This window comes from Chroicocephalus ridibundus, chromosome 1, assembly GCF_963924245.1.
Source record: "Chroicocephalus ridibundus chromosome 1, bChrRid1.1, whole genome shotgun sequence".
Taxonomy (NCBI): Eukaryota; Metazoa; Chordata; class Aves; order Charadriiformes; family Laridae; genus Chroicocephalus; species Chroicocephalus ridibundus.
The window spans coordinates 127105924-127115930 of NC_086284.1; positions in this window are offsets into that span (position 1 = coordinate 127105924).

Consider the following 10007-nt stretch of genomic DNA (forward strand, 5'->3'; position numbering starts at 1 on the left):
CGTGGAGATAAACCCTGCAGCAGACCTCAGAGGGGGTAAAAGCAGAGGAGATTATTCAAGGCTGAGTTTAATATCAAAACGGAAAACAGTCTTGGGAAGCTACAGAGAAACTTATTCTTCATATTTGTCACTACTACTACTGCTGCTGCTACTACTGCTACTTCTCTGTCACTTCTTTGACACTGCCTCCAAGAACATTCCTCCTTATGTCTCCCTCAAAAAAATTAGCTGTCTCTTCCCTGTAAGTGACATTTTAAATGATTTCTCCCTTCAGTAGCTACTTAGCTACTGGCAGTATAGTTCTCATCTTGAACACCATGGCTTTCTAGACCATGGGGGGAATAATTGAGTTTTGAAGGGAAAGAAAAGCCTATTTTATATACTTTTCAGCAGAAATAATACAGAATTGAAGCTGGCCCACATCTTTCCCTGAAAAACTGTTTGGATTTTTCAGAATGCTCTTGTGTGTTTTTTTTTTTTAAATAATATTGTACTTGTTTCCCCACTGCCTCACTGATCTACTAATTTTAGATTCAGAGTTTCTTTTCCTTTTTTTAGCCACAGCACTTTCCCAGCACAGTTCTGTGGGCTAGCAGTAGAGAAAGGGCTGTTGAAAGCTACAAGTCAGAATAATTACCACTGAGGACAGCGACATAAGAGGTAAAGACAGAAAACATATCAAAGTCGGCAGGAAATTGAACGGCTCAGGAGCTAGGACTGCACACCGTGTTTGAACATCAGTAAGCTGTACTGATGACTGTAGTCTGATGTTCTGGTAATTTTGTTTGATCTGACTGGTGTTCAAAAATGGTCTGCATTGATGTTCACTGGAACAGAAGAGTGTGAATTAAGGTCCTATGTAAATAAGTAAAAAGAGACTGATAATGTTCATGTAAAGAAAATGAGATCTTGGTCCCACAATCATCTTATTGACTACAGTTTTGTGTGGGAGGGCGTTGTGTATATTTTTCCCCACTATATGTTTTAAATTCAATTTAACATTTTGACACTCCTCCACAGTGTTCTAAGGTTTTCGATATGCTATTCACAGTAACACTCTGGCTTATTTTTGGAGTATTTGCTGTTAGTAATGCTTGTGAATAGATATCATAGCTATGTTTTAGACAAGGGCATGGAGAGGAAGAAGAGGTTTTTATGTAAGTAGAGATTCAGATGCAAGGCTGGAGAGAGAAGCCGTCAACATGCAAGCAGTATGAGGCCTCAAAGGCAAAAGAAATGGTGCTCAAAGGCAAAGGCAAGAGGAAACTAAGACAGTGTAAATGTGCAGACATGTGGCATATTGCATAGATGATTGCTGCATGAATGTGAAAAAATGAAAAGATGCAATGGGATAGAGGAGATTTTGGAAGAGAGCAAACTGTCATCTGAGTAAGAAGAGTCCTACTTTGAGTTGCCACAATGAAAGGTCTCTGCCATTCCTACAGGAATTCATTTGGAACCAGAAGTTAGACAGCTTTTGGTAGGCAAATATTATTTAAGCTGTCATTAAGACACTTTGGGAGCAACTTTGTTGTTAAAGCCTAAGTTTATAGGTACAAGTGAGGGGCTCATATGAGGAGGTGTGGTGGGTTGATTTTGGCTGGTTGCCAGGTGCCCACCAAGCCGCTCTATCACTCCCCCTCCTCAGCTGGACAAGGGGAGAAAAATACGACAAAAGGCTTGTGGGTCAAGATAAGGACAGGGAGATCACTCATCAATTACCGTCATGGGCAAAACAAGACAGTCTTTAGGGCAGTGGCATGGTTTATAGGGTATGTTTCCATCCAACTGGTAGTTGCTTCCACCACAGTGAGCTTTCCTTGGCATGTCCGTGGCAGTAGTCCAATACAGTCCACTTGCCAGGCCTCGCCATATTGAAAACCCAGCCACCGCTCTTTATTCCAGGGAGCAATGTCTAGGGATAGCTGGATGACTTTCACTTCTGCAAACTGACTTGACTCACCTTCTCCTTCAGTGGCTTCAACGACTTGCCATGTGTGACTCCACAGCTTTCTACTTCCAATGGTTTCCTACCACATGATAGGATCCATCAGTAAACAGAGCATAACGCCCTTCATCTTCTGACAACTCATTAGATGGTTGTGCTTCTGCGGCACCAGCCACCTCCTCATGCAATGCTCCAAAATCTATGCCTTCTGGCCAGACCATGATCTCTTCAGGGGTTTCTGGATGGCTGGGTTTCCCCCATCGAGCCTGTTGCACGATCAACACTACCCACTTACGCCATGTAGCGCTGTTTGTGTGGTGTGTAGAGGAGATGTTTCCTTTGAACATCCAGTGTAACATGGACAATCGCAGTGCTAAGAGGAGATTTGCTTCTCTACCAACAATTTCTGAAGCAGCTTGAACCCCCTCATACGCTGCTGGTATCTCTTTTTCAGTTGAGGTGCTGTGGGCTTCCGATTCTTGATACCCCTGGCACCAAAACACTAGTGGTCAACCTTGGGTTTATCCTGATGTTTTCTGACAGAGGCTCCAGGTGATACCATGCTTGCTGGCTGCAGTGTAGAGTACATTTTGCACAGCTGGTGCTATACAGACAGGCCCAAGAGCTACCACACGAGCTCTCTCCCTTTGATCTGCTCAAAGGCTTGCTGTTGCTCAGGACCCCACTCAAAACAGTTCTTCTTTCAGGTTAGTCAATAGAGAGGGCTCACCAGCTGACTGTAACTGTTAGCTGGTGCAGACATAGTTGCTATCTTTGATCACATCCATAGGGACATGGCAACATCTAGAAATCTGAGGAGGACTGAGTCTGGGAAGTAGTGCAAGTTCCTTCTTCTATCTTGTGAAAATTCTGCTACAGGCAACAGAACTTGGGAAGTGAGATATGTGAAGTCTGTGTCAGGACACGACTGAAAACATAAATTTACCACAAGAAGTGAGAAGTACTTTATTTCTTATTCACTGGAGCCTGTCCTCTCAGTTACACATTGAGAGACAGGATCCAATGACAGAGGAACTGACTCTGAGAATGGCCAGAGTGGGACAGAGGATGACCTGGATGGAGAAATATTGCATGCAGAAGGAGGAAAGTTGTCAGGGTTTGCTGGCTGCATCAGTCAGAAATGTAGTGTGCATTTGATGGAAAGGAGGAGAAGGAGAGGGATAAAGTGATTGTGATAGCTCAAGCCAAAGCCCGAGACGTAGCTGAGGGTGAAGACATTGCCAACAAGGTGCAACTAAAGACCCACTTTCAGCAAGTGCACTTTTCCATACAGCAGCAGAGAAAACTCAAGCATTGTTGTTTATGCAGAGCCATCACAGCCTTCATGGAGACTGAACTTTCCCTGTCTTCTGTGTTCTCAGAGAACAGATCTGGGCTCTGCCTGTGGTTTTCAGTGTGGGTTATTGCAGACCCATTTGATGTTAATTATCATAATGTCATCAGATATTATTTGACAAAGGCACAGTCTGTGATCTACTCTGTTTGAAGTGGTTTTCCTCAGCCTTAAAAGTCCTTGCTGACAGCAGATTCCATGCTAATAGATCATGCAACAGGAAGTGCTGGAGGTGTAAAGCTGGATTTTAATTATCAAGGTGCAGGCAGAAATTAAATTCTTTCCAGGAACTTCATTTCCAATGATAACATGAATATCAGAGTTCTGGAACCTCAGCCCATATAAACTTTTAAGCTGGCTTGGTTCTCTTGACTTCTTATGGACCTACCATGACTTTTTCCATGGGAGAATTCTCCCTGCTCTCTCTTTGTATGACAGCAGAGGATCCTAAATCTTCTGACTGTACAGATAGCTCAACAGGCTGCACATAAATGAGGAAATCCAATTGTCTCTGAAGCTGGGAATGGTTCTGGAAAAGCATCATGATTCTCTGTGTACTGATAGATCTGTTTTACTCACTGAGTAAATGCTCACCCCAGCAATGAAATACAATGGTTTTGTCTGACAATTTGGCAAGGAAGTGAAATTAAGGCTGGATTACATCACGTCCGATGTCCGATGTATAGGACATTAAGACCACTTTAATTCTTTCAGAGACAGCAGTGTGTGTCACACTTGTCAGTGAATTTCCTGCCTTTTGATGGCCTGTCATAGTGCTTAGAACTTGCTACATTTATAATGAAGGAAAAATAATGTCATAAGTTTTATTTGCATACTTTGTAACAAAATACGTTAATTTTGCATATAGGGGTATGTGAAAGAGAAAGCAAAATTATTGGGTAGCATCACTTCTTGTGTGGGCAAATACAAAACTTCTCCTGTATCTACCTTGCTGATGCACTTTACTTTACTGGCTGGTCCTCTGATTATTCCAGTTGTTAACTCTAACAGAGTTCATCCAGTCTACCTGGAATATGATTGACATACCCATGATCTGCCCAAAATTTGATTGTGTGAATGTTCCAATTGCAGATTCTTTAATTTCACCTTGTGCTTTCAGCATGCTATGAAGGGCAATGTGCAGTGGTCATTTCCTAGCCCATTAGTCCCTCCGCATGGCAAGTCCCTGAGTAGAATGGCATAATATGGTAGGCTGGCTATGGAGATAAAATTTATAAATTTTGTGGCAGTAAAGTGACATGGTATGCTTATAAAGCCGCTTCCTGGTTGTTCTGTGGTTGGGTGTTGTTTATTGCTGGAAACACCCACACACCTGAAAGTCCTAAGGAGAATATGGTTTCTTTTACACAACTCATACTGGAGGGTAGGTAAGGCTGAGGTGATGCCCACATTCCCAGAGTCCCTCTCCCTTCAGAGAAGCTTGCATTTAATAGCAAGACTGAAATTGGAGGATGTGACTTTGAATTCAGAGCTGTTGTGCACCCTTTATACACATTTGTAGGTAAATAAAACACTACTAATGTTTCAAAGTATTTCTGGGGGTGCTGGATGTAGGGGCTACACATACTAAACACCTCCCTGCAGCCTAGTCTGAAATTCTGCTTCCCATCACTCCTTGCATTCCTGTCTCAATATCTTCTGTTGCCCATGTCCATGCTGTACAGTTGCTGACAGTGCAGGACACCCTCATCTGGCTTTGAGCTAGCTTCAGAAATAGAAACGGTGAAGTCAGCACAGCACTGCATTGAGCCAGGGCACAGCAACTTGTTCATGCAACTAACTGCTATCCATTAGGGATGAATGATTCCACCCACTGCAATGCTATGACGTATCAGCTTACTTGGAGCTAGTTCTGGGGTCACTAACATATGCAGAAGGCACACAGTTTCTGCTGGTATGAAATGTTGTGGCTCTTTTGAAATCAGCATTAAGATCACTAACATGCATGACATTCATCTGCCCTGACCTCCTGCACAGGCCACAACACCTAGGAGCTTCACCTTGTGATTATGTTGTGGTTATGTTCTAGCCTACCTCCTAGCAAGGCTTCCCTTGAACTCTGCTCCAGATATTGGGCAAAGAAGACCGGGCTTACTTGGACAAGTGCACTGAGAGCGCATGACTTAAAAGTGGGGAGGAAGTGACTCATAGGACCGGATGAACTGAGGCGGATGTTTGGTGAGAGGAAAGGAGCAGGAACCTCCCAATGAATCCTAGCTCCCCTCTGTGCTGGAGGCCCAAAGCATTGGACTTAGCCTCTCTTTTCTTTGGTCAGGAGGTTGCACAGAAATAAGCAATTGTTAAGGGTCTACTTGAACAATAGGAAGACGTTTCACTTCTGTGCTTCCTTAAAATGCTGAAATCCTTGGCCTGAGGAATGAACAGGATGTCTTCACTTGACGGCAAAGCCTGAGGCTGATTTTCTTCCCAATGGAGATGTGTCCTAGTAAACTCCCAGTGGAGGGTGGGCACGCTAAGGATATGAAGGAGGAAGTTCTGCATTTGTACACCATTTGTGGCCTGGAAATCCACTAGCTCAGCTAGGTTGGGACTAACCTCTGCACTACCCTGCATGTTGTGCTGAGTCTATCATGCCCAGTGTGGCTGCACAGAATACTAAGGCTGTATGTTATATGTCCTCTATTATTTCAAGTAGCTGGAGTAAGAAAACATGAGAAATCTGTGGGAAATTGTTCCCTGACATAAATAAATGGAGGTTAGTGGAAAGAAGCTGGTGTATGGAGAAATTTTCAGTGTGTGGAGGCATTTATTTCATTTTCTGCAACAGATGCTACACAGGTAAGCAGAAGCAGGAGATTCTGTCTGATTTGGGGTTTGGAAAGTTATTTCTGCCTTATTTTGCTTAGTAAATGGCAATAAGGCTGAGAGAAGATGGTTCTAATAGAATGGACATTTCTAGTGAAGAAATTAAAGTCCATCACCAGATCACAGAAAGGAGTAAGACGCTTTCTAATCTTCAGGAGACGGGTATTGATTTAAATGACAGTACCTAAAGCTTAATATCTGTTTCAGTACTGGACCAGCATTGTTCTTATTTCTAATGTTTCCACAATTCATGATTATCTAACATTTTATGGAGTCATGCTTGTTTTCTTATTTCAGTAATATCTGGTGATAAAGACATACGCAGGCCATTTATGCAGTGAATGAAAAGTTACTTCCTTTTCTTGCCTTGAAGTTGGTATGAGGTGAGGTGAGGCATCCTGCTGTTTTTTGCATTGTGGGGATCAGGGAAAACAGAAACTATTTTCTTGTCATCATAATAATAATACTATAATTAGCTATTATAATAATAATAATTAGCTATCCAAGCTTGAATCCTAATCTTTATGCCTTTCTTCTAAAACCTTTGGTTTCTCTCCCTTTCTGTTCAGACTTCATTTAACATAATCTGAAGAAAAAACAGAAGGAAGTAAAGAGAAGCATATGATTCAAATCTGGAATAGATGATTTGCTAATATATGACCAGGTTTTTAAGACTACTCTGAAATGATAGACTGTAGTTTAGGAGGGATTTCTGTGCAAAACATATTCCCCAGTACAGTTGGAGAAAGATATGAAACTAAAAGTGTTGCCAGGTCTGAATATCTCCTGTCACTTTAAAAAGCTACAGCCTTTCCAAAGTGCAGTCAAGACGTGCAATAATGAGCCTTGTATGTGAGGGTGTGTGTATTGCTCTTGTTACTGTCTATAATTTCAGTCAATCATGGACTGTTTATGTGCAGGAAGGCCACAATATTGATTAAAATATACGCTAGGTTCATTGTTGTTTTCTGCACCTGCATCAAAAGGACTCCCCAAATACAGCTATACTTCTACAGAGAATTAGTAAAACATCAAATTGGCCATTTAAAATTATTATTTTCAGCATCTTGCTTTTCGACAGTAGAGAGGAAACGTCTCTCACTTCCTCTGGTTTACTAGCATAGCCTGTCTTCTCTGTAAAGTTCAGTTTACCACAGAGACATCCACAAAAAACCTCACAGCTTAAAATCATTCTTACAGTGTATAAATTACACTGAGATCCACCATGACATTCATCCATCAGGAACCCAGCAGTCACAGAGAGTTGAAATTAGTCTTTTTTTTTCATAAAACAAAAAGCCATCAGGAAACCATGCTAAATCAGCATTGTGTTAAAACTTTTAGGACAGAGGTAAGTAGAACTCTGGGGGACAGGAGGTGGAGGCAGACATCTTTTCTCCAGCCTCACTAACCCTTCCCTATTGTCCAAGTGATCTGATCTCACAAGTCGGGTATGGGGGTTGTAGGACTTTTTCCTAGGGCACTTATCTCCACAGACAAAGCAAATAGTGTAGAAATTGCTGTGACTCCCTCCTTGTCTCTGATTCCCTCTCCTTGGCAAAACCCCATTCCTGCTACCCTCTACCCCTGTGACCCACTGACTCATTCTCCTACATCGCTTGGAAAGTGCCACCAGCTGGGATAGAAGAGTCTTCACCTTCCTTTGCACTGATGGAGCAGGGAAGACATGAGAGAGATATGGCACCCCATTTCACAAGATGGGATGTTGAGATGAAAGGACAGAAAAGAGAGGCTGAGGGGAGCACACAGTGCGTCACTGTGTGCAGAGCCGGGCACTGAGATAGTATTGTATGTACTGTGTAATATTACATTAATGTTAGCAGCTAGTAGCTGCAACTGGGACATGGCTGTACTGTGCGCCTGTTTTCCAACGGTATTGAGTGCAGCTTTGTCTAATCTGGTTGAACGGTGGGACTAGAGATAGGAAAGAAAGCTTTTCTTTTTGGGTTCACCACCATCAAATTGACCAAGAGCATTCAGTGATATATCTTGTCCTGAAAAGGCCTAATATTTCAAGCTAAATGGGGACAAATTAATTTGTTTCAATGATATTTTGCCTCAAGGTTTGAAGCACCTTCCGTGAAAGAAACTGACAGGTTATCTTGGTCTGCACATATTAATTTCCTCCACTATATGAAGAAAACCCTTTTGGGAAGAACCAATCCTTTGGTTAGATAGCTATAATAGCATATAAACAGACAGGTAAATGGAAACACGGGAGATTAAAAATGTGATCTGATCACCACATGCAAATATGTGCACAGGGGAAAAGCGCAGGTGGTAAAGGACTTTTTCACTCAGTGAAAAAGGTGCAACACCCACCAAACTACAGCCAGTCAAATTCAAACTATAAACAGGCATGTATTTTTAACAGTGAGCATGACTCAGTGTTGCAACAAACTACTGTAGGAAGTGATGATTCCCATGCCTCATTTCCTTCAAGTAAAGACTGGCTGCCTTCTTAGAAAAAGTGCTCTACTGGAGCCTGGGTTACCGTACCACAGAGAATGAGTACTAGGAGTACCTCTACTGAGATGAAGAACAGGACACACACGAAATTTGAAACACCCTTTGTTCATACCTATTCACGTCTCCCAGAATTAATCTTAAACACCTTTGTGAATTGCATAGCAGTGATGAACTGTAGGTGATGAAGGGAAGTTATGCGTTGACAGCTTTAGGCTTTTAGCCTGCACTACCATTGATTTTTCCAGTGAAAGAAAGATAGCTATACTGAAAGGTGAAAGAAGACTAAATTGAAAAATAATATGGAACTCAAAATTTTCTGAAGGCCACAAAAAGTCTGAATCTCTGGATCTTGTACCATGCTCTGGCTTATCTCATTTCTGCCACTTTCTGAGGAAGGCAGGAGACTTGATCCGGGGGGTTCAGGACAGGCCAAAGATAAAAATCTCTTCCAGTTTTGCAGTTTTGCTCATTCTGTCACTTTCACTTTTTATAAGTGATTTGTAAAAACTGCTTCTGCGACATAGAAGCTCAACTCCCACAGCTACATATATGATATGCATACAATGCTTATGTAATGATTGGGATGCATGTATTGGAAACTGAGAACAAATGGGCTTCTCCCATCTAAGCAGACTTGACGACCTAAACAGTTCATTGTTTCTGATACTAATATATGACTAGGAATCAGCCCTGCTTGCTACACCAGAACAAACAAGGCCTGTCTTGCACAAGGAAATACCAGCCTACGGTTGTTAGTGATGTATGACTAAAAGCAGCACAGGGTGGGTACGTCATCTATATGATGTGGAAAACAGGGCCTTGCCAGCCCTGAAGATTGAAAATAATTTCTCAGCTTGCTGGACACAAATCATATGACTGCAAAAGAAACGCATTTGCTTGGGTGGTTTTGTTCTGTAACAGCAATGGCTAAAATATGAGGTCTCAGAACTATATGACTCCAGCTGGGTCAGAAGAACTCTAAATATCACTTAGTTTGGGAATTTTGCAATACTAAGAACACTTCAGGTGAAGAAAAGAACGTGATGGTAAAATTCTGGTAGTTATAATCAATTTGGCTTTTTCTGTTTTAATCAGGTCAGAAAGAAAGACTTTTCCTTGGTCGAGGATGATTGGGTTAAAGATCATTTAGGCAAACTTGACACCCACGAATCCATGGGCCCTGACGGGATGCATCCAGAAGTGCTGAGAGAGGTGGCAGATGTTATTGTGAAGCCACTCTCCATCATCTTTGAAGGGTCATGGGAAAGAGGAGAGGTGTCTGAGGACTGGAGGAAAGCCGATGTCATTCTAGTCTTCAAAAAGGGCAAGAAGGAGGACCCGGGAAACTACAGGCCAGTCAGCCTCACC